This window comes from Mesoplodon bidens, assembly GCF_964165515.1.
Source record: "Mesoplodon bidens genome assembly, chromosome: 1".
Lineage (NCBI taxonomy): Eukaryota > Metazoa > Chordata > Mammalia > Artiodactyla > Ziphiidae > Mesoplodon > Mesoplodon bidens.
In genome coordinates, this window is record NC_138176.1 from 163,316,269 (window position 1) to 163,341,355 (window position 25,087).

General features: G+C 47.8%; 1 pseudogene across 1 annotated transcript; it reads right to left on the bottom strand.

Annotated features, from left to right (window-relative positions):
- Positions 1-14,946: 14,946 nt before the first annotated feature.
- LOC308621936 (RNA-binding protein 3-like) lies at positions 14,947-15,670 on the bottom strand (annotated as a pseudogene). Its single transcript has one exon. The product of its transcript is annotated as an RNA-binding protein 3-like (transcript).
- Positions 15,671-25,087: the final 9,417 nt, after the last annotated feature.

Here is a 25,087-nt window from a genome sequence, read left to right on the forward strand (position 1 = left end):
GACAGGACGCTCACGTCTTAGTGGCATGTGTGTTGTGGCTCACGGCCCCCAGGTACCTGCCCCGGCGTCCCTGCCTAGTTGGTCAGCATGCCCAGCCGAGGCCTGTTTCAGTGTGTCAGCTGGGGCTTCCTCTGTTCCAAACAGGCCCACATCCTTGGTACAGACCGAGGTTTCACACTGGTTCATCCCCAACGGCAGGTCCCCTCCAGGCCAGGCCAGCAGTCCCGCTCCCTTGGGACTTCTACCCACAGGAGAAACGCTCCCTGCCCAGGACGGGAGGAGCCGTGCTAGGGCCGGACAGAATAGCCACGTCAGCAGCTGCTCCCCCTGCCCCTGAAAATAGTCAAAACTAGTGCCTGCCGCCAGCGATCTGCAAACGTACGCAAATCCTTAGGTGGGGAGGGTGGGCCCCCCTCAGCTGCCATCCTCTCAGTGAGGCGTGTCCCACCTCCCTCTTTCAGACAGCAACACACCCCTCACTCTCACCCACCTGCACCCTGACCCCTCACACTGGTCCCTTTTCTCTCTCTTTTTAAAAATAGCACTTTTCACCTTCTAACACACTGTATAATTTACTTGTTATGTTTCCTCATTGTCTCCCCTTACTAGAATGTAAGCTCCTTGAGGGCAGGGATTTGTACTTAGAGGAGAGGATGCAGGACGTTTAGAAGGTGCTCAAAAAATATATCGGGAAGGAGGGAGGGACTTAACGCCAACATCGCCCCCCCACCCGGGCCAGGCCCATGGTGAGGGGTGTGGCAGAGCGTCCCCTCCCTGGTACTACTGGGGACAGTCAGAGGCCAGGGGGCAGATCCGGGGCTGCAGATGGGTGGGAGGCCTGCCTGCTTTCCAGCCACCAGCCTGATGGGAAGGCACAGCTGTGGGTGGGAGGGGAGCCGGGAAGGATGTGCTCAGTTTCTGGGGAAGGAACTGCTGGCCAAGGATGCACTTAATTTAGCCCAAGTCTGGCATGGAGCGGGGAGTGGAGATTAATGCAGATCAGGTGCTGTTCTTTCCTTGGGGCTGGGGCTGAGGCTGGGGGCTGGGTTTGGTCAAGTGTGTTACTGGCCCAGGGTGAGATAAACGCCCTCTTGGGACAGTCCTTCCTCCAGGAGGACAGGACGGCCGGATCTCGCCTGCCGGGGCCACGGTGAGCGAAGGGTCGACGTAGGGCTTTACAGCCTGCATGGGCTTGTCACAGGTGTGGTCTCATTTGGGCCCCAAAGCCCCCTGCCAGGGAGCTAAAATTTCCATTTTACAGGGTGGGGGGGTGGCGAAGGGAAGCTGCAAGGGCAGGAGGGTCTCGCAGGAGGGCAGCTGGAACCCAGGGCTCCAGATCCAGTGCTCGCTCCTCCCTCTTCCGTCTCCTGAGTGTGATGGAAGGAGACAGACCCCTTACCTGCTTTCTGGTTGCAGAATGGGCCCACTGGAGAAGTGGGGCATCCCCTCCAAGCCCGTACCAGGCCCCGTGCTGATGTCAGGAAGGCAGAGAACACCCAGGCTGGGAATCAGAACAGCCAGGGTTGATCTGTGGTTCGGCTCCAGATTGGTCAAGCCACCGCCGCTCCCCAGGGCTGTTTCCCCACCTGGACAAGCCTGTCCAGCTAATGATGCTCAGGTGGGCTCCACTGAGACTCAGGCACAACTAGGCTTTTCCACTGTGGACACCACTCACTGGCCCAGAGCTTCCAGAGGCTTCTGTGGGAGCTTATACTCATTCTTTCTTTCCTCCCACCTTCCCTTTCTATTCCCATCCTCTTGTCCCTCTGCCCTGGGCCAGGGGATCTGAATAAAGACCAAGAAACTCAGCTGTTCTCCAAGGGGCAATGCTCAGCAGCCGCTCCAGAGCACTGCTGTGGCCATTGTGGCAGCTGCCTGGGCAGGAAAGGACTGACGCTTCATGGGGGGACTCTGGTTGGAGCTCTGCTTACCCTGAGGTTTGAGTGATGATGGTGGGACCTCAGCCTTTCAATGACTTTCACTTCAAAATGGGGCCAATGGTGGAAACAACCCAAATGTCCACCAACATTTGGTGAATGGTTGATGAATGATGAATAGATAAATAAGGTGTGGTGTATCTATCCAATGGAATGTTGTTCAGCCATAAAAAAAGAATGGGGGGCTTCCCTGGTGGCGCAGTGGTTGGGAATCCACCTGCCGATGCAGGGGACATGGGTTTGTGCCCCGGTCCGGGAAGATCCCACATGCCGTGGAGCGGCTGGGCCCGTGAGCCATGGCTGCTGAGCCTGCACGTCTGGAGCCTGTGCTCCACAATGGGAGAGGCCCGCGTACCGCAGAAAAAAAAAAAAAAAAGAATGGGATACTGATTCATGTGGCAATATGGATGAACCTTGAAAACGTTATGCTGAGTGCAAGAAGCCAGTCACAAAAAGTCACATGTTGTTTGAATCCATGTATCTGAAACATCCAGAATAGGTAAATCCAAGAGACAGAAAACAGATTTGGTGGTGGCCAGGGCCCGGGCAGAGGGAAAGCAGGGGAGCAACAGCTTGATGGGTAAAGAGTCTCCTCTGGGGGTGATGAAAATGTTTTGGAACTAGATAAAAGTGGTGGTTGCACGGCACTGTGAATGTACTAAATGCCACTAAATTATAATCCTCAAGTGGTGAATTAAAAAATAAATAAATAAAAAAGTGGTGAATTGTATGTTACATGACTATTACTTCAATGAATGCATTAGTCCCAGGGTGACTGCACCTCCCCTCCCTCCCTCCCCAGCCTCTGCTGCCTCCAGATACCGCCGCTGTCCCACCAACACCCCCTCCTCTACTACCACGGAGGTTCAACCCTTCTTCAATTCCAGGCCAGCCCTGACTGCAGGCAGGGGGTTCTTCAGCCACCTCACGCTGAGCCCGTCCTTCCGGGGATCCAGCAAGCTTGATGCAGCCGTCCCTATTTAGCTAACCCTACTGTGTAGCAGCGCCCCACTGAGCATTTACAACCCCCTGCCGGGTGGGAACTTTCTCCCCACTTGCCAGAGGAGAAGCTGTGAGGTGCCCAGTGCCCCTACATTGTGGCTCTCCCGTGGGTGGCCAGACCTCAGTCCAGCCCCTTGCACTGCCAACAGGCCTACCGTCCCCCCACAGCACCTCAGACACAGCAGCGCAAGCTTCCCCCTCTGCCTCACTCCCAACCTTCTGCCGTGCCCAGGGCGCTATGGGTATAGGCCTCCCCACCCTGGGCCAGGTGCATATATATAGGCCTCCTGCTGCATCAGCCTTTAACCTGGGCGGTGCCGAGAGAATGTCCCAAATTTTGGCAAGGCCTGGCCCTCCTGGGGTAAGGGCCTAAGGTCAGGGCTGCACTTTTCCTTCTAAGACACAATCCCCAGGGCTCTGGAGATGACCAGGCACTCACATTCTCACTGGATATGATGAACTTTGATTCAATAAGATCATGAAGAAAGACCTGTCATTGCTTTGCTGAGTCCCTTAGCACTGCCATCTCACTTCAGCCTCACAGAGGTCCCAGAAGTACAGCGTGGCATAGTGACCTTGGCAACTGGCATCCCTGGGCTCAGTCCCAGTTCTACCACTTACTCTGTGACCTTACGCAAGTTACTTAACCTCTCTGAAGTTCAATTCCTCATCTGAGAGACAACTGCTTTCCTTTCATTGGTTTGTTGTGAAGACTTGGTTTTCAGCCTGGCTCAGGGTAAGCGCCCAGTATAAGATTGATGCTCAAATTACTGTTATTATTGTTGTTCATATTTCATATTGCCAATGTCAAAGCTAAGGCTCAGAGAGCTGAAGTGATCTATTCAAGGTCACCTAGCTGATGTTAATGAGCAATTGGGCCCATGACCATTTCAAGCCAAAACATGGACTTTATGAAGCAGAGGGAAAGGGCAGGGGCAGTTCTTTGGGGGATGGGGCACCTAGTTGGTTACAGGGGAGGCCCTGCGGGGACCTGAGCCTGAGGCTCAGCAGAAAGGCAGGTCTTGGAAGGACAATGCTGGAAGACGGGGCTTAGAAACAGGGGGACACAGGGAGGATGGAGGTGTTGGGAAGGGGGTAGGGCTAGGGGAAGGCTGCACAGGCCACACAGGCAACAAAGGTGTTTTTCTCACCTAGAAAATGAGGTGATGACATCATCCATGGAAGCAGATCTAGTAGCCAGCCCTGAACCCAAAGCAACAACCACTGGTGGCAGAGGGGCCTCAGGCAGAACAGCTGGTACTGGAGGTGGGGCTGCCCCCAGGCCAGTGTTCTGAGCCTTCCCCAGCCCAGATGGAGTCCCCAGGGGCCTCTAGCATCTCATCAGCATTGCTTGTCCAGCGGCCTCATCCGACAGTTAGAGGAAACTATGGGTATAAGTGACCTACCCAAGGTCCCACCGCAGAAACAGAACTCATTCCCTGTCCGACAGTCCTTCATGGCACCACACTGAAAACCTAGATGGAGAGGGACAAGGGGGAGCTCCTGGGACCTCACAGCGTGAGACTGAGGTCCCGAGAGGCCCCAGGTCCCCAGTCTCCTCCCCTGACTTCCCCCCATTTCTGGAATCCCACCACTATAGGCCAGTTCCCTGGGAGTAAGGAACAACTATTCATGTTTAGAGTTAGTTCACAATCACATGCAGGGACTCCGTAGAGTCAAAATTACCCTTAAAGACATCTTAAGAGACAGCTGGGGCACCCTCCACGCAGCCCCTCAATACACCCACGGGGGTGGGCTTCCCTCCCGCCCGGGCTCAGAGCCTTGAGTGGTAGAAGGCTTGTGTTTCAAGGTCACACACAAACGGTATCCCTATATGCATCCAGGATCACTCCCAGCATGAAAAGGAACTGTGCTGGAGACTGGGGACCCAGCCAAGGGTGGTGGATTCAGCCCTCCCATCGCCCGCTTCCTAAATCACTAGCTAAATCATCTTCTCATTCTCGCTTTTGGCCAGACGTGTTCAGCTGAAATGGCACACGTATATCCACGGCTCCCAGGGTGCTCGGTAAGTAAGTTAGCAGGTGCAGCTGCCCTGCGTGCTCCAGGCCAGAGGACTGGGCGGGTGTTTACTAGGCCAGGTGGTTGGGTGGAGAGAGGGCATGGGCTCAAAAGTCATCAACACATCAGAACTGGGTTCAAAATCCTGACTTTGCTATTCCATATTTCTGTGAACAAGTTAGCCTCTCTGGTTCTCCATTTCCTTATTTGTCAAAGAGGAAAAAGCAAGACAGTTGAGGATAAAAGGAAAGAAGCTTTTCATGTACTAAACATTCAGGAAATGGTGGTGAGTGTGCACACATACCTCTGCTGGCGGAGGGTGAGGTGGGGGGCTGTTGATGGGGACGTGGAAAGGGAGGTCAGAGATCCAGCACCCTGGGAGGCAGTTGGAAGAGGCATTTAGGAACCTGGAGGGTGGGGGAGGAGGAAGCTGCGGAGGCTTGTAGGTGAGGGTACCACTGAACCAAGAGGCCCCACCCCAAGTCTAGTCCTGCCCGCCGCACTGGGGAGGTGTCTTGTGAAGGCCAGCCAGGCTCGGAGCAAAGGGGTGGACACCAATCCAAACATCAAAGCTGGGCCTGAGGTTTTTGGCCAAATGAGAGCAGCAGGGAGTGGAGAGGCCCAAGAAACCCTGTGTATCTGAGCTCCCTGGGGTTTTAGAGACCTGGGTTGAGTGGCTGGGAGCCTTCTGGATTCCATCCAGACCCCTGGCTAGCCCTGCCCCACTGTCTACTTGACTCATGTCGGGAGGAGAGAGGAGAGAAAACGGAGGCAGGGGAGGGGAAGCCACGCAGCTGTTCCCGAGCTGGGGCCTCGGAAATTCGAGCTGAGCCTCAGGCTGCCGGCAGGCAGGAGAGGGCCTCTTGGACGCCCACTTCTGAGGCGCTGGCCCAGTCTCACCAGCAGACCTGGGATTAGCTCAGCAGCCTTCTCTGAGCTCTGAACATCTGCATCCTGGCGTCCACTTCCCTCTCTCCCAGCCCCCTGAGACGGAGGAAGCGGGGGAAGGGGGAGCAGACAGCTGCGACCTGGGAGGGGACGTAGGAGGGGCCCCTGAGTGGCCTGAGACGTGGGGATTAGGGCACAGCAATGGTAGAGGAGCCACCTGGGGCCTCATTCCAAAAATGCCTTCCACTCCCCTCATTTTGTGAACCTGAAGGAAATGGGGTTTAGGAGGAAAAGAGGGGAAATAACATCTGTACAGGCCCACTAGATACCAGGGAGGTGCTGGGCACTTGACCTGATACTTCTAACTATATCAAGGTTGGGTCTTATTATTTCTATCCCTTTGCGAACACAGGCTCAGAGAGGTTAAGTAACGTGCCCACAGTGACTCAGTAAGTTAGTAGTAGAGCCACGATATAAGCCCAGGTCACTCTGATTCCAAATCCTGAGTGTTCTTTTTAGCCAAGGCCCAAAGAATTGGAACCAGGCAGGTCAGAATGGAACCCCAGGGAGAGGGAAGACTTATTTGCCTGCCCAAGGCTTAGTGCAATCACGGCTGCATAACTGAGGTCAGAGAGCTGAGGAGGAGGGGAGAGGCAACGGCTTTGCCAATTGCTCCTGCAAGAGTTCTCACATTGCAATCTGTCTAGAAGAAAAGATCAGATGACAAGTCAACAAACCAAGTCATAGGAGGCTCAGCTGAAAAAAAACGGGCTAACTAGCTTAGAGAAGGCTTAGAGGAGGCTGGGTTGTTGCAGACTGACTTGCTCTGTGGGACCGATTCAGTCAGGACAGGCTAGGTTTGGCCGCAATGAGGAACAATCCCCAAGTCTCAGTGACTTACGCACCCAAGGCTCATTTCTTGCTGACATCACAGTACAGGGCAGGAGGGGCTCTGCTCATCCTGGTCACTCAGGGATCCAAGCCAAGTGGGGTTTCCTCCAGACATGAGCATCCCCTGGCCCACAAACACTGTGGCAGAGGAAAGAGGTGAACTGCACACTGACATCTAAAGCTTCACATTTCATCGGTTGAAGGAAGTCACTTGGAAACATGTAATTTCAGGGGGCTGGAAGTGCAGACCCACCCAGAGCCCAGGAGCAGATGGAAATGTTTGACGGGCAGCACTAATGATAATCTCAGGGCCTGGAGGGGTAACTGGGCTATGGGTGAATGCATTCAGAAGTCAATTTTAAGTCCACTGAAGCATGACCTTCGCAGGGGCATAATGCGTACCCACCAACAGAGGTATGCAAGCCAAGGCAGGATGGCCACGTTGCAGGAAGGTGGTGGAAGAGACTCTGCCATCGCTGGGGTGACGGGAGATGGCCTGCATGGTGGGTAAGGGCTAGGGCTCTGGAGACAGAGGTGCCTGTGTTCAAATCCTGTTCTCTCTTATTAGCTGGGTTACTTTGTGCAGATTACCTAACATCTCTGGGCTCCAGTAGTCTCCTCCTCTGTTACATGGGGGTAATAATGCCAAAAGCTGTTACAAGGATTGGATGAGATAATATATGTAAAGTCTATAGCATACCATGCCTGGCAAATGGGAAGCTTGAATCAAGTCAGTTGCTCTTACTGTTGTTCTCATTCCTACCCAAGATTCTGTGACCTGCCCCTCCTGGAATCCTTGGCAGCATCCCTTCCTGGGCCTCTCACATCCCTAAGACATTAGTCAGCAGCCAGGGCAGAGTTGGGAGAGTGCTGTGCACAGCCCAGCAGGCTGCTTTCCACGCTACTGTGGCATGGTCTGCTGAGGTAGGATGCTTTCTGGGACTTTCTCTAACCCACTCCCGCTCCCCAGTATATTTCCCCTTCCTCCTGCCTCCAAGCCTGATTGCAAAGCAATTACCTTCTCCAGCTCATCCTCAAATCTTCCCTAACAACCATTGATCCAATTTATGTCTCCATGATTTTGCCCTTTCCACAATATCATAGAAATGGAGGGTTACAGTATGTAGCCTTTCTGCTGTCTCTTAAGTTACCTACTTTATTGAGGTTCGGCCGTATTAGATGGGAGATTATTCTATCTGCCCTCCCCCTTTCTCCCTGTCCAGCTACATCGCTGGTATTTGTTCCTTGATTGTTATCTTCATAGCTCTAATTAGCATATGTATACCTCCAGCTGTAAAAGGTATATCCCTAAGGCTCTGCACTTTCTGAAATAAAGCTATCCGTGTCCCCATAAGCTCAAAAATCACCATTTCAGAGACATCAGAAGGAGGCATGGCAGAGTGAAGTGGTATGTTTCAGAAACTCTCGGAGCACCGATGAGAGGATGAAATTAAGAGAAGTTTTCTGGAAGAGGCAAGGTTTGAGCTGAGCCTTGTCCACTTACTTTTCCCAGGGCAGCTGCTAGTCGGTTGCTCTCTGGGTCTGTGAGCCTTGACCTGCAGTATCTTATTCAGACACCAGGGGGAAGACAAGTGGCTTTGCTGGGATGTCCTCTGCTCTGATAGAGAGAAGACAGCTCAGCTCTCCCTGCTCCCATTCCTTTGAGCAGGGGTGGAGTTGCCTACGAGGTTCTCAGCTCCAGACTTTTGCCTGCTCAGAGGCTTGAGTTCATGCATGCCGTCTGAACTGTAGCTTCCAGGCCTTCTGTTTGTGGATACCGTCTCATCTTCACTCCACGTTCGCAAAGTGTGGTCCCTAGAGCCCTCGCATGGGAGCTAGTTTGTAGACATGTAGATTCCTGGGCCCTGCTCCAGACCTCTTGTCAGGAGATGAGGCCCAGATATCTGCATTTTTGTTTTTGTTTTTGTTTTTTGGGTTTTTTTTTGCGGTACGCGGGCCTCTCACTGTTGTGGCCTCTCCCATTGCGGAGCACAGGCTCCGGACGTGCAGGCTCAGCGGCCATGGCTCACGGGCCCAGCCACTCTGCGGCATGTGGGATCTTCCCAGACCGGGGCACGAACCCATGTCCCCTGCATCGGCAGGCAGACTCTCAACCACTGCACCACCAGGGAAGCCCAGGTATCTGCATTTTTAATACTCAGCCCACGTTCCTCTCATACACAGGAAGGACTGAGATCCTCAGGTTCAAGGCTTTCTATGATCTTAGCCTGTCAAACCTCTTCATCATATTTCTCCCTTATTTTCCATAGTCATTTCTGGGTAAAGGGTCCATAATTTGATGAAACATAGCATATTTGATTGCTGGAGATTAAGCATCTCACATGGAGTTAACACATGTTAAAAGCCCTGTAGTGAATAAGCCTGTATGATTTCGTTAAATGTAGCATTCCCCAGGTTATTTGACAGGGAAGTCCTCTGATATCTCATTTTTTGTCACTAACTGGATGCTCAGCTCTACCCATCTTAGTATAACAAAACCTCTTCCCTCCCTTCATTTGTAACAAGTACAGGCACAGGCCCTCCTGGCCAATATCTCCAAGAGAGGTAAAGATGAGAAGACTCATTCCAGTGCCCCACGAGCCAGCCCGTGCAATAGCCTGAGCCGCAGCAAGTCGACCCTGGTCCCGTCCCAGTTTACCATCTCATCCAGCAACCCTGCCTAACTCACCCACCACTGCCCTGGGCTGATCTTCAGGGTAGCAAAGGTAAGTGCATGTGCTCAGAACAGATCTAAAGTCCTTGCCACTAACATCAGAGACCGTCTGGATTTCTACTCTCTACCCATCTAGCCCAGTTCCCAGACTTCTAGATTTTAAGGGTGTATAAGCAACAACCCCCCACCCCCGTGTCCACTGCCTGCAATTTGGAGGGCTAAATAAGGTTCCTTACTTTTTATTTTCCAAGAAGTCCATTAAAATATTATCTGATCTGCACTTCAGTTTTCCCAAACTGTAGTTCCTTGAACCTTTGAATGGGAATCACTCATCATTTTATAAAATAATTTTAACACAAAGTTTAATATCGATACTTTTATTTTAATACCAAAACAAGGAAGAGGAACAGAGTGTCTGAATAAAGAAAAGTCCTCTAAATTAATAAATTTAACTTTATGGAATGTTCACTCTATTGCCCTCAATTTTTCTGTTTTGCACAAACAAATGAAAAACTTACCACAAACCAGTTTGTGTCCTTGGGCTGGGGTTTTGGAGCAAGCTGATGTGAGGACCTGGTTTGAGAAGAACTCCATGTTAGGAGGCTGTGTTGTGATTGCAGTAATAAGGCAGAGTGTCAATACTGGCCTTTCAGTACATATTTTGTGTATTAACAAGACCTGACATTTTAAATGAGAGAGAGATTGTTGTTTTCTATATTTGGTCCTCATGCTGTTTTAAGGATTGATAGTTTAAGAAAATAATACCATTCATATACTTACTGTCTACTGTGAGGATTGATATGGGCCTAGAGTCTGTGGGCAGTTGTAGGCGCTGCCCTTTGGGCAGCATGGTCAGAACAGTGAAGGGTGGGAACTTGCATGGTGGGGGGAATGAAGGGAGGGGCTGGGAGTAAACGCTACAGATGAGCACCAGGAAGGTCATGATGTGGCTGTCCTGTTTCTGAAGGAGGGTCCAGGAGGCAATGAGCTGACATGCTAAGACCCTAGGAAGAAGAGCTAGGCCTAATAGCAAGAAATTACAGAGATGCAAATTTAAGCTTAATAGAGGAAAGATGTTTTAGGAGTCAGAGATGCCTAAATATAGAAAGTGAGCTTCTCATTACTGCATACAGAGGTTGAACAGTCATTAGTCTGGGAGGTGATGGAGAGGACCACTGTATTTAAATAAAAATAATAAAATTTAATAGAAATAATAATTTTATGTTTATAGTACTTGACATTTATTTATTTATTTATTATAAAGTTATTTATTTTTGGCTGCGTTGGGTCTTCGTTGCTGCGCACAGGCTTCTCACTGCGGTGGCTTCTCTTGTTGCAGAGCACGGGCTCTAGGCGCGAGGACTTCAGTAGCTGTGGCACGCAGGCTCAGCAGTTGTGGCTCATGGGCTCTAGAGCACAGCCTCAGTAGTTGTGACGCAGGGGCTTAGCTGCTCCGCGACATGTGGGATCTTCCCGGACCAGGGCTCGAACCCGTGTCCCCTGAATTGGCAGGCGGATTCTTAACCACTGGACCACCAGGGAAGCCCTACTTGACATTTAAAAAGTTGTTTTGGCACAATTGCCTCTTAAAATGGTCTTCAGGGAATTCCCTGGCGGTTCAGTGGTTAGGACTCCATGCTTCCACTGCAGGGGGCATGGGTTCAATCCCTGGTCAGGGAACTGAGATCCTGCATGCCATGCGGCACGGCCAAAAAAATAGTCTTGAGAGGTAGATAAAAAAACTTCTGACTTCAGGTTCAAGATGGCAGATTGAGGACACACAATGGTGAGCAAAAGAGATTAAAATGTCTGCCCTTGTGGAGCTTACAATCTAGAAATTACATAGATTTTATGTTATCCTCGAGACACTGGAAGAACTTAGGGATAGGGCAAAATAAGATAATGCAGGGGGAAAAAGAAAGGCGATTATAAATGTCAAGAAAAAAAGACAAGGGCTTCCCTGGTGGCGCAGTGGTTGAGAATCTGCCTGCCAAAGCAGGGGACACGGGTTCGAGCACTGGTCTGGGAAGATCCCACATGCCACAGAGCAACTGGGCCTGTGCACCACAATTACTGAGCCTGCGCGCCTGGAGCCTGTGCTCCACAATGACAGAGGCCGCGATAGTGAGAGGCCCGCGCACCGTGATGAAGAGTGGCCCCAGCTTGTCACAACTAGAGAAAGCCTACACAGAGAAACGAAGACCCAACACAGCCATAAATAAATAAATTTTTTTTTAAAAGGCAAAAGACAACATATTAAAAAAAAAAGGCAAAAAACCCCAATCGAGGTAATATAATTATAGCATCCTATTGGTTACATAGTAAACAATATGTAGTCATAAGAATATAAATACTATTTTCGATTTTTAGAAACAATTTGTAGACAAAGCATAGAAACTCAAGGATGATTGAAGATAGAATGTCAATGTTAAAATTTTTGACAATATAAAAATAAATGTATAGTCAGTGGAATACTTGAATTAGAGGTGGGGAAATGAAATAAAAAGTGGAGAAGGGGCTTCCCTGGTGGCGCAGTGGTTGAGAGTCTGCCTGCCGATGCAGGGGACACAGATTCGTGCCCCGGTCTGGGAAGATCCCACATGCCGCGGAGTGGCTATGCCCGTGAGCCATGGCCGCTGAGCCTGCGCGTCCGGAGCCTATCTCATACAAGATTGCTGAGATATTGACCAGAGTTGATAAAACAAACAAGGGATAGAAGTGTAAGTACATTGTTTAAATGTTCAAATGTAAACAGAAGAAGACATAGATAGACTAGATAGATAGATAGATAAGCAGGCAAAACAGAGAGGAAGAGAAAAAGGAGGGCATTTATGTGAACTAAATTTTCATTTTTTATACCGTGGAGTCAATAAATTACCTAAAATCTGTAAATCAAGAAATGGAATAATTTCAGAGGCTTACCACCTAAGTAAACAAAAATATAAATGTTTAAAAGAGGTTGCCTTGAGGAAGTGAGTCAGGGGTAGAAAGGATTGGACCAAGAAACCTGTTTTTCATGACACACGTGTATAACATTTCTTTTTTTTTTAATTTAATTTATTTTATTTTTGGCTGCGTTGGGTCTTCATTGCTGTGCGCCAGCTTCTCATTGCGGTGGCTTCTCTTGTTGTGGAGCACGGGCTCTAGGCACGTGGGCTTCAGTAGTTGTGGCATGCAGGCTCAGTAGTTGTGGCTCACAGGCTCTAGAGCGCAGGCTCAGCAGTTGTGGTGAACGGGCTTAGTCGCTCCGCGGCATGTAGGATCTTCCAGGACCAGGGCTCGAACCCCTGTCCCCTACATTGTCAGGCGGATTCTTAACCACTGCGTCAACAGGGAAGCCCAATACTTCTTGATTTTAAAAAAATGCAACGTAATATATTATTTCCATGTTGTTAAAAAAATTAAAATCTATCATACCCATTAAAATAGACGAAGAAACTTAGGCTCAGAGAGGTGAGGTGACTTTGTTTAGGTCACAACACTAGGAAGAGGAGGGACCAGGAATGGATGTCATATCTCACGACACCAGCTCCTCTGAGCTCTACGGGGCTGCTTCAAACAGCCCTGAGAGCTCCTTTCACTCTGCTTCTATGATTCACCATCCATTCAAGCTGCTATGCCTTTGCACCTGCTCTTTTCTCTGCCTGGGGTGCCCCTCCCAACTTCTTTTGCTGGCATGTGTCTGTTCATTTTTCACGACCCAGCCCTACGTCATTTCCTCCATAACAAGGACTCTTCTCTTGTCCTCCTCTTATACTCTGTCCCTGCCTCTACTGTAATGTTTGTTTATGACCCCACTGGATCATAAATATTTGGCTATCCATCCGTCCATCTTTCTGTCTCATTTGCTAGTCTGTGAACCCTTCAAGGCAGAGGTCTGTGTCTGATTCAACACAGTACCCCAGCTCCCACCCCAATGCCTGCCACTGGGTCTTCAAAAGTGTTTCTGGAATTTGTGAATGTGTGGAGCACATGTGTCTCTGACTCTAAGATTCTGGGCTGGTGGCCGAGCCCCAAACCCTGGCCACAGGCCTGACAGCTGTGGAGGAGGCTGCTTTGTCAGGTTCCTACTCATCCCTAAGTGACTCCCCCTCTCCCAGCCTTCGTATTCTGTCACCCTCCTGTTTTATTGTTCTCCACTCACATCCCAGGGCTTATCTGCAAATCTCCCAAAAGGCATGCTTTAAGAGCCAATTGGAGCCTTCCATCTGGATTGTATTAAATCACTGACAGAGGTCTGTCCCCAAGTCAGCAGGGGCTGGAGGAAGGCTTTGGGGAAGAACTTTTCTCCTTAGAGGAACTAACTCAGAAGAAAAATAATGTGCTGGTGGGAGCTGCCCAAAGTGGTGGGAGCAGGGAGATGAACAGATTGGGCAGCTCTTGTTAGATATGTGTCCCCAGGCATGCTCTCGGTGTCTCCAGGCCTCTGTTTTATCACCTGGCTCACATGAGAGTGATACATACTCTAGGCTGGTGGGGATTACAAGAGACAAAGCATGAAGATGTGTCTGGAACAGCACTGGCTCAGAGTGGGGGCTCAGTCTATGTGTGAGTCTTCCTTCCTCTCCAGTTCTTTTTTTCTTTTTCTCTATTTTTGTTTTTACTTTTATCACAGTGATCCACTAACACTGTTTAAGAGGCAAATTCTTCTTTTGTTACAACAAAATCTAGTTTCTTATCCCGTCCTCACTATTTATTTTTCCCCAGAGGCAACCACGGTCAACTCTTTTAAACAATGCTTTCCGTATTTACTTGCATATATCAAAATAACTTGCTTGTATTGGTACTTTTTGTTTTGTTTTATTTTGTTTGTTTTGTTTTCAGGTTTCATCTTTTTAATCAACTCGGTGAAGGATGTCCTAAATGCCCCATGAAACACAACAGAATATTTTTTTCTTCCAGTATTAAAAAAAAAATGGGGGAGTTCCCTGGTGGCCTAGTGGTTAGGATTCTGGATTTTCACTGTTGTGGCCTGGGATCAATCCCTAGTTGGGAAACTGAGATCCTGCAAGCCACGCAGCTCTGCCAAAAAAAAAAAAAAAAACGAAAACAAAAAAACATACACAGGGCTTCCCTGGTGGTGCAGTGGTTGAGAGTCCGCCTGCCGATGCAGGGGACACAGGTTCGTGCCCCGGTCTGGGAAGATCCCACATGCCGCGGAGCGGCTGGACCCGTGAGCCATGGCCGCTGAGCCTGCGCGTCCAGAGCCTGTGCCCCACAACGGGAGAGGCCACAACAGTGAGAGGCCCGCATAACGCAAAAACAAAAAAAAACATACACAAATATTTTGAAGAAATTTCTATATAATTAGACAGAGATCGGGAGTATAAAACACCTCTAAGTAATCATGTTCTTGATTTCTTATAGCTAACAGTTGGAAACTGCTTCCTAACCATGATTAAACATTGTGTACAGGTTTTTTAAGTGTTCCTAGATACACATTTTTAAAAACAATCAGTCTGGCCAAACATTTTTTGTCAGAACCAATAATCCTGAGAGCCTGAACTAAAAAACTGGTGAAAAAAAAAAAGAAGGAAAAATACCCATACTCTACAAATGGCTCAGAATTTGTCTTTAAATGGGAGAAAAATTTTAAAAAACACATGAAGCTTTCTGAAAGGTCTTTAACAAGCTACCTTGGGAGCTCAATTCAAAAACAGAGGTTGATATACTAAAACAGATGTTTCAGTGCAGCTCCAAAAATCTTTATAAATACAGCCATTTGGAAGGATGGTCCTGAATCAGAAGAAGTTTCATTCCTTGTGTATCTATATTAGGGGTGCATGCCTCATCTCAGTTGTCATAATTGTCCCTGTAATTTCTTCCTGAGTAGGGGTCATGACCACCCTGGCTTCTGCCGCCATAGTCTCTGGACCTTCTATATCCATATCCTCCAGGTTGATTGTCATACCTGCCATTTCCATAGCCCTGGTCCCCACGACCTCCAGAGTAACTGTGACCACACCCATAGGCCCCAAAGGAACCCCCTCTTGTTCCCCAGGGCCAACTTGTCCACGTGGTCTACACGGATCTGACGACCACCCAGAGACTCTCTATTCATGGCCCTCATGGCGTCTGAGGCATGCTCTGGATTGGTGATAGTGATGTAGCCAAAACCCCGGGATCGCTGAGTTTCCCAGTCCTTGACAATAACCACCTCAGAAATAGGTCTGAAGCTGCTGCGGTAGTCTTCCAGAGCCTGCTCATCAGTGTTGGAGTTGTGGGCTCCCACAAAGAGCTTCTCTTCTTCAGAGGACATGGCAGTAAATTTGAGTCCTGGAAATGACGAAGTAAAAAGGCCAAAGAGACAGTTACCTCCAAGGAGCCGAGAGACTGGGCGCTATTGGTACTTTTTGAATTCACCTACTGAAGGACATCTTGACTGATTCTAGTTTCTGGCAACTATGAATAAGTTTGCTATAAACATTTGTGTGTAGGTTTTTGTGTGGACATAAGTTTTCAACTCATTTAAGTGAATACCAAGGAGCACCATCTCTGGATTATATGGCAAACCTACACTTAGCTTTGTAAGAAATTCCAGACTGTCTTCCAAAGTGGAAGTACCAGGTTTCCCTGGTGGTACAGTGGTTGAGAGTCCGCCTGCCGATGCAGGGGACGTGGGTTCACGCCCCGGTCCGGGAGGATCCCATATGCCGCGGAGAGGCTGGGCCCATGAGCCGTGGCTCACTATCCCCAAGTGTTTTAACAGTCTACAAGAATAATATCTAATGTCTTTTCATGTTATTTCTAAACGTAAATTTTAAAATCAGAAGTGGTGATACTAGACAAGATGTAATTTACACTAATTTCTAATAATCTTCTTTTAATGAGAATTGATGGAATTATTTTGTCACCCTAAAATGAGATTTTACTAAAATGTATACTTTTCTATCACTTGTTCATCCAAAGATCCAGCTTTTTTACCCTCGGTCTGTACCTATAATGAATGAACTTGAACAAAAGCTTCTATCAGAAAGTATTTCTATATATTTTATTTTTAAATTAATTTTATTGGAGTATAGTTGATTTACAATGTTGTGTTAGTTTCTGCTATACAGCAAAGTGAATCAGTTATACATATACATATATCCACTCTTTTTTATATTCTATTCTCATATAGGTCATTACAGAGTATTGAGTAATGTTCCCTGTGCTATACCGTAGGTTCTTATTAGTTATCTATTTTATATATAGTAGTGTGTATATGTCGACCCCAATCTCCCAGTTTATCCCTCCTCCTTTCTTTCCCCCTCTATATATTTTAGTTGAGTAGATTCTTCAAGGCATTCTAGGTTCTAGCTAGCATTATCTAGCATTTATTGTTTCTATGGATTTAAAAAATAAAGTTTCTATTTAGTATTCATGTCTCCTTAGGCTCCTCTTAGGTATGACAATTTCTCAAACTTTTCATGTTTTTTAAAATTATCTTTACAATTTTGAGAAATACTGTTCAGGTACTTTGTAGAATGTCCTTCAACTGGAATCTTTCTGATGTTTCTCTAATGATTAGACTTGGGTTATGTGTTCTTGAGGGAAAGACCACAGAGGCACAGCACCATTCTCATCATATTATATCAAGAGGACATGATACCGACATGGCTTATCACTGATGATATTAACTTTGATCACCTGACTGAGGTACCGATTGTCAGGTTTCTCCCTTCTAAAGTGACTCTTTTCACCAGCTCCCAATACTGTAATCTTCGGAAGGAAGTCACTATGCACAACCCATATTTAAGGACTGGGGTGTTATGTTCTACCTCCTTGAGGGCAGAGTATCTACATAAATTATTTGGAATTCTTCTGTACAGGAGATTTGACTAGTCTCCTCTGCTTATTTATTTAAGCATTTTTTATATCAGTATGGGCATTTATTTTATACTTTGAGTTATAAATCAATACTACTTTATTTAGTTGCTCCAGTTGTTCCAACTTTAGCTGTTAGGAGCTTTTCCAGTTGGTGCCCTTGTCCTTGGACATGCCCTCACCATTGTGTGTGCATTATGTATGTGCGAGCACTTTCTTACTTTTCCATCCCAGGTTTGTTTGTATATTTCCTGCCCCAGTTCTAGAACCAGCCATTTTTCCAAGGAGTCCTGGTTCCTTTTATTGGAGAGAGGTATTAGAAACCAAGATCTGGGTGCTGGGTATGATCATTGATATTGCGATGTTGTAGCTTCTAGGCTTGCTCAGCTGACAGAACAAAAATTGTATGTGTGTACACTAAACCATATATATATAGATATTATAAATAGTTCTGTATGTAACCATCTGTATGGTATCTATACTAAGTTAAATATAAATTCATACTGTTACCTCCCACTCTAATCCATTAAGAAATGGATCATCCTAGCCTCTTCTTCTTACTTGTTTGTAACCTCCCACTCAGACGGTGAGAAACCAGTCTCCATGCATTTACCTAATTATTCACTTCCACTGCCCATGTATAGCAGTATCAGAACTGTTAACCTGTAAACTCATGGGAAAGAATTAGAGTGCAACTAGAATATAATGATTATGTACAGTTTCTTTTGTCTTTAGTCTTGTTTCATTTCCAAAGTTACTTAGGTCAGCAACTTCTCCCCACACCCCTCCCGCCCTGGCCCCTTTCAATCAGGCTCATTTATACATTTGCAATAGAGTTAGATTGTTTTGTCACATTATACATTCCATCCTGGGGTCTGATGACCTCCTAAGAGATTTTTTAAAAATTTTGCATATGTTAAGTTTCACTGTGCTATAAAGTTCTATGGGTTTTGACAAATGCACCATTACAGTAACATACAAGACAGTTTCAAAGTCCTTAAAAAAATCCCCAGTGGTTTACCAATTCACCCCTCCCCTGCTTCCTGGCAATCACTGGCAATTACTTTCTCTATAGCTTTGCCTTTTTTAGAATGTCATATATTTGGAATCATACAGTATGTAGCCTTTTCAAATTGGCTTCTTCCCCCTAGCAATATGCATTTAAGATTCACCCATGTGGAAATTCCCTGGCAGTACAGTGGTTAGGACTTCATGCGTTCACTGCCGAGGGCCCGGGTTCAGTCCCTGGTCTGGGAACTAAGATCCCGCAAGCTGCACAGTGTGGCCAAAAAAAAAAATTCATCTATGTCTTTTCACAGCTTCATAGCTCATTTCTTTTTATCATTGAATAATATTCAATTGTATGTATATACAATTTTGTGTGTTTGCTTATCCATTTGCCCATAGAAGGGCATCTTATTTGTTTCCAGTTTTGGGCAATTATGAATAAAGCTGCTATAAACATTTGTGTGAGGGTTTTTGTGTTGGTGTAAGTTTTCAAATCAGTTGGATAATTAAACAGACTTTTAACCGATCATTCCTCTTTTTGGCTTCACCTTCACACCCTCTTCCAGAGGAAAGGGATGTCTTCTGTTTCCAAGCCTTTGAGGGGTTCTGCAATGTAGATCGACTTGCTTCTTGGCTTCCTACCTGCCCGTTTGTGATTCCGCTCCCTCTGGTCTGCTAAGTCATTTACACTCTCCTGTCAGCTTTCCACCCTGGAAAATTATGTTGCATAATCCCCTCTCCTTGTCTTATTATTTTTGTGGGTTTATATCTTGACCCTTTTATTGTCATTTTAGTGGGATGGAGTGAACGCTAATGTCAATGTTCAACCCACCAGTTTCGGCCAGAAGTATCCCCCCTTCTTTTCTCAGAGGCAGAGATTTGATCTCCCTGGGGATGTAAAGTCAGGGCTGCTGTGACTCCAGTCCTGTGAGAAGACTCTCTGTTCCCAAACTCTCTCCCAGTGCCCGTCCAGTCAGGGCCTCAGTCCCAACCCCCTGCCCTTAACGATCCCGACCTCAGGGCTTTGAAGGCCCAAACCTGTCGGGAAGGGAGGAGAATTGGATCAACATTCTGAGCTGAAGGCCTCAGAGAAAGGTCTTGTGTGGATACGGCTCAGCCTGGGAAGATGACACAAAGGGTGGGGCAGGAGGAAAGGGCAAAGAGAGCGAGACCCCATGAACAGACTGGAACCCAAACATTTTCAAGTCCCTGTTTGGTACGTCCACCCTCACCTCCCTAACAAACAATGTCCTGCAGCAAACCTTCAGGGGGACATGACAGAGGTGATGAAGCCAACAAAGAAGGGAAGTCAGGGTTACTGTGAAGAAATTACATACTTGGTCATTGAACAGTCACCTCCCTCTGCCCAGCCTCTGATATCCTTCGCCCTGATCTCTTTTCACTCTATCCAGAGTGACTTCTTCCTTGGTGATTCCATCCCTTCAGAGCCCTCGCTCACAGCCAGGATCCTAAGGCCTCCCCCACGTCATAGCTCCAGCCACAGTCCCCTTCCCGAGCTCCAGCTGAGTCGAGATGCCTTGCCCTGGACGTACCATGGCTATCATAGCCATGTATACCCTGTGCCACGCTTTCCCTCTTCCCTTTAGAGCCCGTCATCTGTTATGGGTTTCCTAAAAGTTCCTCCAAGTTTCTGGTTCACTTCTATATCTTCTTCTTATTTCTGAAAACTGTGATGTGTTTATTTCGTAGCTTTTAAATATCTTTGCAATCGTTTTTTAGGTCTTTGGGTGAAGGGCTATGTGACATGAAACTTGAAAGAACAGTTACCTCCTTTGCTGGAGTTCATTTTTGAAGGGTCCCATGGTATTCCTTCAGCCCCGAAACCATCCTAAGATGGGTGAAAGTCTGCCTTCTTTGGAAAAAGATGTTTCCCAACCTCTTATGAGAGCACAGTTCAGGGTCTTACGAGCACTCGGAAGTCTTTCTTACTTTATTTTATCTTTCATTCTTTCTCCTACATCATCTCTTATCTTTCAGAGGGGTTAAGAACAGCTTCTCAGCTCTCTGGTTTCCCTTTTGGAAAATGCACCGGAGGTTTTGTTACCATGGGAGGAATGGGAAGAAAATCTTGTTCCTGGGATGACTCTATAGCTATTTAACCAATTACCAGGGGTTTATACAATGTTCTCACTGCCCCCAGGCCAGTGTCAGTAAAGCTTTACTGCCTACGGATAGAGCCCAGATGCCTCATCCTGTAATGAAAACCATTCAACATTTGTGGCATTTCCCTTATCTTGGGGCTGAAAAGAGTCAGTAGAGGTTAAGAGGATGGGCTCTGCATCCAGACCGCCTGGGTTCCCATCTGGCTCTGCCACATACTTACTGTGTGACCTTGGGAAAGTTACTCAACCTCTCTGTGCCTCAGTTTCCTTCTCTGCAAAGTGATGAGTGATGGTAATACTAGTATGTGCCTCATAGAGTTTTTGAGAAGACTAAATGAATTTACAAGTGAAAAGGGCTCAGAACAGTGCCTGGTGCTGAGAAAGAGCTGTCAGCTACTATTATTACCTCCCTGCATCCCAAGATAGACCCTCTCCAATCAGTCTGGACAACGCCCTGTTCCCCTCCCCCACTCTGAACTTCTGTTCACTAGTGTCTTCAAGGGCACAGAATAAATTCTCTTTCTTCTCTTTTCTCTCTTTCTCCTTCTTCTTTTCCTTCTTCTATTATCAATGATACTTATGATTTATTGACCATTTGCTACAGGCTAGCTACTTTTCAAGTGTTATTTTTTCAGAACTCACAATAACCCTGAAAGTCTCCTATTTTATGGATAAGAAAACTGAGCCTTAGACAGGAAAAGTAAGTGCCTCATCCACTTAAATGCTAAGTGGCAGAGATGAGAGTTTAACTGCGTCCATCTCCTCCGTCTCCAATGGCAGGTTGTCTCTCCCTGCCTCATTATCAAACATTCATTGTCCATCACCCCAATCTTCAAGGCCATGCTTGAGGTTATCTGCGTTGGGAATCACACTGCTCACCATGCTTTCAGTTGCAAGTAATAGAAAACCAACTCCAGGAGGCTTAAACTAGAAAAGGAATGTGTTGTTCACAAAAATGAAATGTCTAGAGGGAAGACAGACTTCAGGCACGGTGGATCCAACAGCTCATCAGTGTTCCCAAGGACCCACTGTCTATTGTCCTGCCCTGCCTTCTTCCATATCTTGGTCTCATCCTAACACTGGCTCCCATGTAGCCTCAGGATGGCTGTCAGCAACAATCAGGTGCCTTAAGCTAGATCCCTTCTCCCAGCCCCACCCCCGACCCCAGATCCTGAGATGAGAATGTGAGAATAAGTAGTTTATTTGGGAAGATATCCCAGGAAACACTAGTAGGAAAATGTGAAACGTAGACAGAGAAAGGAAATAGTCCATAAAAGGTTATCAAGAAAATTATCTTTGGAAAACTAGAGTGCAATTCTGCCGAGGAATTTTGGGGAACCACGTATCAGGGTTATCCCACCGAGTGGACCAGCTCCTCTGGCCTGTCCTGGGAGGAGGCAGAGTGGGCTCCAGCAGCCAGAAAAAGCTTCCGGCTGAAAAAAACAGAAATCAAGAGCTGGCAATGGGAAATGGAACAGGAGATATGGGGAGGGCATGGAGTGCACCTGTTACGTTGGGTGTGTGCTTCTTCAGTCATGCCCACGGGGACAGGGAGGGATCCTTCCCACAGCCATCACATGGTATTCCTGGGCTGCCCTCCAGTTTGTCCGGCTGAGGTCCCGTGTCCACACCCGAACCAAAACCTGTGTCTGGGGGACTACTCCGCCCTTGTTGCCTTCAACTTCAGTTCCTGCCTGCCCAGGAACCCATCACTCTGACAAGAGATGGGGTCATGCTGATTGGCTGAGGCAAACCAAGGCCACTTCCCAGTGCTGGGGGTAGGGTCAGTCCCACCAGAACTGCATGGCAGCTGTTCTGGAACGCTGGGAGAGTGGGAAGGATGCTGGGAAGCAAACGGCAATGTTCATCACAGAAGTATTCCCTAGAACAAAAGGAATGGAATGGAAATAAAGCTTGGAGGAGGAGGAGTACTACTTGAGTTCAGGGCTGGGAGATGACTTTGAAAGTCACATAGCCTAATCCACCGGCGTGGCTGCAATTCCCTCCTCGTCTCTCCTCCGTGGTGACATTCAAGCTCAGCTGGTACACCTCTAACCACAGGAGCCCGCTCACTCACAGAGTCTCTCGTCCAGTCGGGTGGAAATCTTCCTTTCTCTGTCATCTCTGGTGTTCCCAGGACACATCTACTGCTTCTGCCCTAAATCTGAGCCCTACAGGGACGTGTAGGCAGTGATTGCATTTCCCTCAAGACTTCCCTGGAACAAAGTGACCACCTCCAGATCTGTCAGCTCAGAGATGGTGACCACAGAAGGGCTCCAACATCTGGAGTCGGGGGCTGGGGGAGGCCCTGGAGGCAGGCATCTTGGGGCTGGTGGAGCATCAGATGAGCTTCTTTCCTGGAAGCATCAGCCAGTCTCCCGGTCAGCCACAGTTTACTGCTCAGAAACAAATGGCCTCAGTCACAGGGAGGTGCCCCAGTTCCCTCACGGATGTGTTTATTTGGAGGATGTGGCTTCCCAGACACACACATACTCTGCCTGCCTTCCGCCCCTGCAGCTCCCACAGGAACTTCGACGTGCCTAGCGACGGCCACATGCTCTGTGTCTGCAGTTCCTGAGGTCTGGGCTTCTTCCATCTGGCCGCACACATCCAGGCTCCACACCCAGCCCCGGCCCTGACCCCCCGCATCATCTCAGAGGTCTGCAAAGGGTGAGGCAGTACACGACAACAGGAGGAGTCTGAGCTGGAGTCAGAAGCCCTGCAAGGAATCCTCCTCTACCAGGATGGATGACTTTGCCTTTCAGAACCACGGTTCCCCTTATCTGAAAAGCAGGGAAAGGAACTCATTTGTGGAGGTGCTCTTGGCATGTGAAAGTACTGAGCATGTGCTAGGTTCTTACCAGGCATGTATATTAGGGTGCTTTATTGGTGAAGGCTTCCCTGGATGCTCCTCTGATTATCAGAATCTGTTGAGATGGTTCCCGATGCCTTGTTCTAGTGGCTTTGCAGCTTTGAAGGCACCAGATGATAACTCTTCTATCATGGAAATACTCCTCAACTCCTACCTTCCTCCAAGATGCTCTCACATATTGATCAGATAGGCTAGTGGTCTTACCCTCTCCTAATCTCCAACTCTTATGGATCCTATAGAGGACCTTGTAGTCTGGATCCCTTCCTCTTCTTGGGAGCCATGCCCACCCCATTCACATGTCTATAGAGGGAGCACCTTGCTGGATTATTACCCATCCTCTGGGTTTCCACTGACCTCAGGACCTTCCCATGACCTAAACTTGACCAAACAGAATTCTTCTCTGAGATTCTTTTTTTTTTTTTAATATATTTATTTTTGGCTGCTCTGGGCCCTCACTGCTGCACGCGGGCTTTCTCTAGTTGCGGCAAGCGGGGGCTATTCTTCGTTGCGGTGCACGGGCTTCTCACTGTGGTGGCTTCTCTTGTTGCGGAGCACGGGCTCTAGGCACACAGGCTTCGATAGTTGTGGCACATGGGCTTAGTTGCTCCGTGGCATGTGGGATCTTCCCGGACCGGGGCTTGAACCTGTGTCCCCTGCACTGGCAGGCAAATTCTTAGCTACTGTGCCACCAGCGAAGTTCCTTCTCTGAGATTCTTCAGGTTGGAAGCAGATGAATCCTTCCTTCTCCAAGGTGTGTAGATCTGGAGCTGCTTGCAGCCACATGGAAAACACCAGCTTGCAGTAAGGAAGCAAAGCTGACACAGAGAGAAACAGAGCAAAAGTGATCTTCGGCCCTGTCTGTCCTACTGCATAGTGGTGCAGACCATCCTTAAGATACAAGAGAAGCGACCCATTTCCCCCAGCCTCTTCTGAGGTACAGCCGATTGGACTGTGGGTGAACATCTTTGACCTAGTGGAATCAATCCAGAAGCTGGATTCAGTCCTATCAGATTGTGTCTCCTAGAATTGGAGCATGCCGTGTCGGGGTCAGATATTAGGCAGCGCTGAGCTCTTCAGGGGTAGAGCCTTCAGGAGCAGTCATGAGGATTCGTACATAAATAGAGACAAAGAGCATCCCCCGGGGGCCGAGGAGCCTGGAGCAGAGACAGGAGGGAGGCTGGGAGAGTGGCTGTTTTAGTTCCAGACAACTTTCCCTTCCTGTTTTCACACCTTGTGAGTCCTGCACTGCCTGGCTTCAGGCATCACAAGCTATTCCTGCATTTACCGGGCAAATCTTCCCCTTTGCTAGAGCTGCTTTGAAAAGGCTCCTGTTCCATGCCCCCAGCTGTCCTTTCAACACAGCCCAAGATGGAGGCATCACACCAGAGTCTGTTCACACCTAGGGGGCGCTGGAGAACGGGTCCCTACAGGACTTGAAAATTTACATTGAGTCTTTTTTTTAAATTGAGGTGTAATTCACGTACAAAAATTCATCCTTTTAAAGTGTACAGTTTAGTGTTTTTTAGTGTATTCACAGAGTTGTGCAACCATCACCACTATCTGATTCCAGAGCATTTTCATCACCGCAAGAAGAAACCCCATACCCATTAGCAATCATTCCCGGTTCTCCCCACTCTCTCCCCAGTCCCTGGCAACCCCTAAACTGCTTTCTCCCTACATCTAGAATTCCCTGTTCTGGACATTTCATATAAAATGGGATCATACAAAATGGATTCTTTTGTGTATGTATGGCTTTTTTCACTTAGCAGATTGTTTTCAAGGTTTATGCTGTAGCATGCATCAGTACTTCATTCCATTTTATGGCTGAATAATATTCACTTTTTTAAAATTCATTCATCAGTTGATG